This window comes from Camellia sinensis, chromosome 9 (assembly GCF_055761805.1).
Source record: "Camellia sinensis isolate YWXY chromosome 9, ASM5576180v1, whole genome shotgun sequence".
In the NCBI taxonomy this organism is placed as follows: Eukaryota; Viridiplantae; Streptophyta; class Magnoliopsida; order Ericales; family Theaceae; genus Camellia; species Camellia sinensis.
Window position 1 is genome coordinate 73,062,426 of NC_138969.1, and position 8,076 is coordinate 73,070,501.

General features: G+C 38.8%; 1 pseudogene across 1 annotated transcript; it reads left to right on the plus strand.

The window, feature by feature from the left end:
* Positions 1 to 3,253: 3,253 nt before the first annotated feature.
* Positions 3,254 to 6,535, plus strand: LOC114309142 (putative helicase MAGATAMA 3; annotated as a pseudogene). The gene is made up of 5 exons (XR_014339961.1): positions 3,254 to 4,214; positions 4,312 to 4,636; positions 4,948 to 5,208; positions 5,299 to 5,515; positions 6,011 to 6,535. The product of XR_014339961.1 is annotated as a putative helicase MAGATAMA 3 (transcript).
* Positions 6,536 to 8,076: the final 1,541 nt, after the last annotated feature.

The following is an 8,076-nucleotide window of genomic DNA, read 5'->3' on the forward strand; positions in this document are numbered from 1 at the left end:
GCTTCTGTTCGGACTTCCGAGGAACATCCCTTGCTCTCATTAGTGTGGGTTCTAAGGGCCCCGAGGTCGAGGATCTCAATCAAGAATTTATTTGCCTGAAATAGTAAAACCGACAAATGAGATGAGCAATATCAATTTCATATCCTGATTCAGGCATTATTAGAATGAGGCAATATCAACAAATAATAATGATCTATTTAAGTTACAACAATTTTATTACTCTGAGCAAGTTTATGAAAATGCAACAATCAAGTTTTTGTCTCTCCGAGCCGATTCCTCTCAAGCCAACATAAAGCTACAACGGTCACACAAAATTTTGGCATCAGCTATGTATTTCCCAAGCATCCACAAGTTAAACAAACAACAATATATCATCTTTATTATTCAACGAAGTATTTCATCATATCAACAAGTCCTACGATGAATTCTACATCAGGAGGTCGAGCATGATATCTAATATTCTCGGGGTTGCAACAATCAGTCATTTTTTATAATTAGATTTACATGATGGGTTTATCAACAGATTCAACCCCAGAAGTCATCAACAATTCTTTTTCTCGGGTATTCTTCAGGTTCAACAAATAGCAATATCAATGTGGATATCATCAACAACAACGGCACATTTGTTCCTTTCTCTTCAACAGAGCAAAGTGTCATTTTGTCTACATTCAAACCAAGCTTCTCAACAAAGTTTCAATTTCCGGAATTACAATATTCAAACATTCAATATTGTGATTTTAGCAACATCAGATTTTGAGTCAACCAAAAGTGCTTCGAGCCTTGTTTCTATTTTAGAACAAGTTCAACAATAGGAGTTCAGAATCCAGATCTGGGATCGAAATATAAAATTAAAATTATACAAATCCTGTATTATCTACCTCAAGCTGAAATTGCAAATTCTCAGTGTATAAATCAAGTTCTGCAAGCGTCAGAAAAAAATCAAGAGAAGAAGATTTTGAGCTTATATTTACAAACCTGAGGCAGAGGAATTTCAGAAGCTTACCCACAGATCCAAAAATATAAGAAGAATGAGAAGAGGGTTTCAGCGAGCACTTGTCAATCTGAAATAGCAACACAAAGAGGATGGGCCGATGACCGATGCCGCGTTGAGAGGGCGGCATGGTCGGCATTGGCTAGAGGCAGTGGCAAGGCCGCAAGTGTGAGACGCACAAGCACGGTCTGTAGATATGAAACAAGCACACTCGAGGCCAACGACAAGCTGTGCAGTGCTAGGCAAGACCACACACGTCGCGTTGAGTGGGCGGACGTGTGTGGTCAATGTCGGACAATCCGAAGCCGGAGGCAACAGTGGTGTCGCAGAGGAGTTGGCAACCACACGCGTCACGTTGAATGGGCAACGGTGTGGTCGGCTCTGGGCAGTCGGGATCAATGGCGAAGTTGCAGCAGAGAGGCCAACAGTGGTTGAGCTCGGCTGTCGAAGGCCAGAAGCGGCAGTGACGTCGCTGAGGAGTCGGCGTTGGTGCTGGTCAGTGAGCTCCGGAGTGTCTGGATCTGGGTTGTGACGTCTGCGATGGTTGGAGCTGGGACAGGTCGGTGGCGCTGCTTGAAGCTAAGATGGCCAGCATGGCTTGTGTGGTCTTCGATGATTGTAACAGTGGGTAGTGAACAAACAGCGATGGTCCTCCGGAATTGCAGAAGCAGAACTTTGTTGAAGAAGATGCCGATCTGGGTCTGGTCTCTTAGTTTAGAGAGGGAGAGCGCCGCAACAGCTGCACAACAAAAAATAAAATAATAAGAAGCTATGCATTAGGGTTTTTGAGCCTTTCTTTAATTAAAAAAAAAAGGGAGCATTATCTTTGAATATTCTATTAGTATATTCTAATAATGTATATATAGGTAATTGATCTGCTGTGTGCCAAACAAAAAAAAAAATGCTTCTTTATTCTTTGGTTAAAAAATATATACATCTATATTTTCTCAAAAAAAAAAAAAAAAAAAAAAAAAAAAAAAAAAAAAAAAAAAAAAAGAAAAAAAAAGAGTACAAAAAAATTAAATTTTTGCTTGTCAATTTTTTTTGTAAATTGAAGTGCGTCATCAACTTTATCCATAGGCTCTGTCGTGACAAAGTGTTTTTTTTGGGGAACGTGATGCGAAACAGGGTCGAAGAAATGACAGTATGCATGTCTGAGAAATTTAAAATTTCTCATACACGCAAGGGGCAAATGTAAGAGGGGCTAATTTGAGCCCACTAAATTATTTAGGCCCAATAGCCCAAGATTAGTGGGCCCGAATTTATCGCAAGTCCAAGAATCAGTGGGCCCGGATTTATCGCCATCAAACGGATTGAATCGCTCTAAGCCTCGAAAGGGTTCGGATCCATGAACCTAGAGACTTACTTGGGCCCGGACTCGAAAGGGTATTAAGCAAGCCTAGAGATCCGAGGCACTCGGACTCGAAAGGATTCGGACCCACGAATCTAGAGATCCGAAGTACTTGGCTTCGAACGGATTCAGACGCAATCTAGAAGTCGCTCCGTTAATGAGTCCCAGAACACTTGCGGGCTCGGAGCTTTCCGGGATCTACGTACCAGAACCATGGGCGTAATGGAGTTCGAACAAAGGACCCGATCCCGAGGACGGTGAGTGGAGATAAATTCACTCTTCGGTTAAACTAGCCTATACCCGGGTCGAGGTGGCACGACCCCGGGGGGTCCATGAGACTCGGCAATATTTTGCGGCAGGACGTCCTCTGGGACTACCCCTGACCCTTTGGGATGATTGGGGATCATTGGTTAGGTGTGGCTAAGAAGAAGGGTTCGCCGAGGGAGTGATCTCCTCTTCGGGGTTTTCTCATCCTCGGAGAAGTCACCTCCTCGGAGAAGTCACCTCCTCGGAGAGGTCACCTCCTCGGACAAGGTGGTTAGAGAGAATATCCCCCATGTGCCTTGCACATGGGCTCCATCCTACATCATGAGGTGCCTATAAATAGCACCCACCCATAGCTTTACAAGGGATGGATTTTGGAGATTTTTGAACTCTTGGGAAAGAACTAATTTCCCTTCTCCATTATCAACCTTGAGAGTGAAAGTGGGAGATCCATGGGAGAGCCTTGCCATTATTCTATTCTCTAGACATTTTGCCTTCTTCTTCACCCAATCTCTTATCTCCATCATCTCCTTTGTTGTTGTGTTCCTAAGTTGAGATTATTGAAGAATCTAAGCCTCTCATCATATTCTAGAGAATTCGATCTTCGAATTTTCCAACTCCTTTCTCGAACCCTCTCCTACACCGTGTTTTTATGCTTCGCAAAGCTTTTGCTTCAGCAACTGGGTGGAACAAAAATTTGGAAGCAATGATCTGTTTACTTGAAGGCCCCGAAGAGCTGTACCGTTTGTATTTGGAAAATTGGGAAAAAGAAAATAAGAAAAATGGTGAGGAACCGGATGAGACAAATTTTGGAGATAGGACAGTGAAAAGCAACCAAGACGAAGAGGATGATATTCATGATCAAGAAGACTCGAAACCAATGGATGAAAGGGCATTTTGGAGGAAGACAATTGTTCAAACCTTGAAGAAAAACAAGAACAAGAAAAAACAGAAGAAAAATGAGCCTTTTAAAGGAAAAAGCCAATTGAAGAGTGATAAAACAAAGGAGGAAAACATAGGAGAAAGGGTGGACAAGTGTGAAAAACTTAAGACATTTGAGGAGTTCTTCATGGATAAATTTAAATCCATTGGAAATGATCTCATCTTTGTGATTCCAATCTTGTACACCCACATGCCAACTTCTATCATTTCATTGGAAGTAGCAAAAAAGATGATTAGAGCTCTTGATCTACTAAAATCATTTCGAACTTTGCTGCGTACTGATGTTGCTGCAAATAAGTTTTTGAGAGAACTCATTAATGGAACTGCAGATGTCAGAAACAGGATTAATGGATTCATGAAGTTGAGTTCTGTCAAGGCAGAGTGCCTTCAAGTACTCAAATTCCTTCGCGAAACCTTTTCTGCTCTAAATACTACTGACAAATATGTAATTCGAAGTTTTTGCTTGCAAAATGCGTGATATTCTGCACTGCTTCAAGCTCTGCTAGGTTGTGTACAGAAGAAGAAAACCCACTGGAACTGTTGGTGATCGATGAAGCTGCTCAGCTCAAAGAATGTGAATCCACTATTCCATTACAGCTCTCTGGTATCCATGATGCTATGCTCGTTGGCGATGAATGACAACTTCCTTCAATGGTTCAAAGCAAGGTTTCTGATTTAATTTAATTTAATTGCCTTTGTGTTTATCAATCTTTTATAAAAATTGTTATCTTGTATTAACGTCTTGAAAATCTATGCATAATAGATATGCCAGAATGTTGAATTTGGAAGAAGCTTCTTTGAGAGGCTGGTGTTATTAGGGCATAAAAAGCGTCTTCTTAGTATCCAATACAGAATGCATCCATCAATAAGCATGTTTCCGAATAGGGAATTCTATGACAATATGATTTCGGATGGTCCGAATGACAAAGAGAGAACCTACGAGAGGCTTTTTCTTCAAGGAAGTATGTATGGCTCTTATTCCTTCATAAATGTAAGCTATGGCCAAGAGGGCTTTGATAACAGACATAGCACGAAAAACACGGTGGAGGTAGCTGTGGCCGCCGATATTGTTGCAAGACTCTTTAAAGGTATTTCTTTTCTATTATAGTCAATGAAAAGTTCTAGAATTCTTTGAAAACAAAAACAGAAAGCAGAACATAGAACACAGAAAATAAAACATTACCAAATGGGCTATAACTTTTTAGTGTTTTCTGCCTGAATCATGATCAATAAGTGAGGATTCTAATATCTGGCTGCATTATTCCCACTACAGAATCCGAGGCCTCAAAACAATTTTTTTGGTCAGTTTTCAAGTTTTTGGAAAGCAAAAATAGAAACAGAAGCATTACCAAACAGGCTGTAATTTTATTTTGTTTTCTGCCTCAATCGTGATCTACAGAATCTAAGGCGTCAAAACAGAAGGCTAGGATTGGTTGCATATCACCATACAAGGCTCAAGTATTTGCACTTGAACAAAAAATTGGAAAACGTACAACACAGATGCAAACAGTGACTTTTCCGTAAGTGTTCGATCTGTTGATGGGTTTCAAGGTGGTGAGAAAGATGTCATAATTATCTCTACTGTGCGATGCAATGGGCGTGGATCAGTGGGCTTTCTTTCCAATTGTCAAAGAGCTAATGTGGCTCTCACTCGAGCAAGGTATTGTTTTTTGCATAGCCAAACCTTGTGATATTTAAGCTCTACTTTACTGTGTGGTAATTTTTTTGTTTTTTTTTTGGGGTGGTGTAGGCATTGCCTTTGGATTTTGGGGAATGGTGCTACTTTGATTAATAGCGGCAGTGTGTGGAAAAAATTAGTTGTAGATGCCAAGGCTCGGGGTTGTTTTTATGATGCGAATGATGACAAGAACTTAGCTCAAGCTGTTGGAGGCGCCTTAGTTGAGCTTAACCAACTTGATATATTACTCAAGCCCGGTTCTTTTCTGTTTAGTAATACAAGGTGGAAGGTATATATATATATATGCTCTCTTTAATTGTCAACAATTATACTATTAAAACCCTGTCATATCAAACATTTCCATGCATTGTATATTAAAAATTGCAACATGGTTGTGGAAATCAATGCTTTTCTCCTTAGAAGAGTTGTGTTAGAAGCTCCCTAGAGAGAATTATGAAAATTCTCCTCTTTGTAGTTGTGTTTTTATTTTCCCAAAAAACACACAAAAACTTAGGAGATGAACTGTTTCTAACATTGTTATCGATAAGAATCTTCTGGCACCCAAGTTTGTTGGCCGGGTTGAATTGGCTCTGTTTTCATATGTACTGGAGGCTAATGCACCTGTATCATGTAGAGAAGAAAGGATGTTCTCCTCCAAAGTGGGTATTTTACATTCTTTTTTTTTTCTTCTAATTATCATGCAAGGATTAGCAAAGAACTTGGCTTGAGTAGCTCCTATTAAAATGTCTTTACATGTTGGTCATCTCTTCTGTAATGCCCCCAGGAATGTTAAATCAAGCAGCTGGCCTGAAGGTTACAGATGCACCAAGCTCATGTGAGATGCATGAATCAGATTCATTTGAGATACATGAATCAGATTCGTCTGTTGCAACTGCTGGTCTGCTGCTGCTGGTTTGTTACTGCTGCTACCCTTGTGGTTGATGCTTGCTAGGCTGCTGCTGCTGCAATGTTGCTGTGAGGCGGTTGCTACTAGATGTTGGTCTGCTGGATAAGTTTGTGGATACTTTTCGTGTCGTTTTGCCTGTCTTTGTTAGCTTCATGTTTTCATTTTGTTATCTATTGTTTGTAATGCGGGTTCACAATTTGGATGTATTTGGGTATTTTAGTGAGTTTACCCTTTTAGGTTTTATACACTGCTTCTAAAAGCAGTATCAGCAGTGTTTTTTTTGCTTGCACATCAACTTTAGGTGATTTCATATCAATGTTATTAGTTTGTAATAGTGGTGCCTGAGGGATGCCTCTTGTAAATCTGCAAATCTTATAAAAATATATAAATTGTTTTCAATTATTTTTGTTGGTAAATGTGTTGCCAAAAGTTTATTTTTGCCCACTCATATTGTGTTGCTAGAAGTGTATTTTTAGCCAATGCCAATTTGTCGTTGCCAAAAGTAAACCTTTATCGACAAACAAATCGTTGGCAAATGGCAATATTTACCGACGTAAATGTGTTATCAAAAGTTTACTTTTGCCCACTCATATTGTGTTGCTAAAAGTGTATTTTTTGCCAATGCTAGTTTGTCGTTGCCAAAAGTGAAGCTTTATCAACAAACAAATCGTAGGTAAATGGCAATATTTACCGACGTAAATGTGTCGCCAAAAGTTTACTTTTGCCGATGCATATTTTGTTGCTAAAAGTATATTTTTTGCCCATGCAAATTTGTGTCGCGAAAAGTGCCACACAATCATCATATTTTAATGACTTTTACCGACGCAAGGTAAATTGTCGACAATGGATGAAGGCTTTTAATGACGACTATGTTCGTCGCTAAAGGTATTACTTTCACCAACACAATGATAATTTCGTTGGCAAAAACTTTTGCCAACTCACTTTTGCCTACGGGTTGCCAACGTAGCTTTGTGTGTTGGCAAAACTCTTTGCCAACGAATTTTCCCTTTTAGCAACATATTTTGTTGCATTGCAAAAAATGCAATTTCTTGTAGTGCATAAAGTGTCAAGCCGAACTAACTCAAACTTCCCTGAAGTTCTCTCACTCTGGTTAGAGGAGATGACCGGGCTAATCCGTAATATGCCGCAACCGAGCTACCCCAAGCCTATCTGACAACCGAACTAACCCTAGTACTCCTTTTGACCGGTGTATCCACTGTCTTTCGTATTTGGACCTATCTCGGCCCAACACCCAACTCGGCCCAATTTATATACATAAATTACCCTTTCAGTTCCAATATGTTTACCAAACCAAGGCTAAAAAAATTGACTTTTTGTAGCTTTTTGGTAGTTTTTTTTTTTTGTGCAAAAAAGCTACAAAGTTAAAAAGTTAGCTTTTTTAACTTCTTCCCAAATTGTCCCTTAGAGCAATTCCAATGGTGAATAGGTAAAGTGAATTATCTCCTCCGTCTTAAAATATTAACTTTTTATTTTATTTTTTATTATCTTAAAATATTAGTTTTTTTTAAAAAAAATTAAGGATTAAATTAATATGAATTTATTATTTTATCATTTTCTTAAAACTTATTAACAATACAAAAAGTACAATTACAACAATTTATATTCTCTAAAAAAAAAAAAAACTATCAAAGGATAATTTTAAAAAATTAATTTTTTTAAAATTCTACTAACCAAAAAAGTTAGATTTCCTAAAAGAGGCTATTATTTGGAACGGAAGGAATACGTAAAGTTATAATTTAGAAATAAATAGTGTAAAATAGCTATAGAATTGCAATATTGTTCCAATGCTAAAATTGCTATTTTTTAACTTAACCAACTTTAATTAACGTGGCCGGACGTTTGGTCTTAGTTATAGGCTGCCAGGTTCAGCCGACAAAGATGATAGCCTCGATTGACAAACACAATGCAATGGATCACAACAC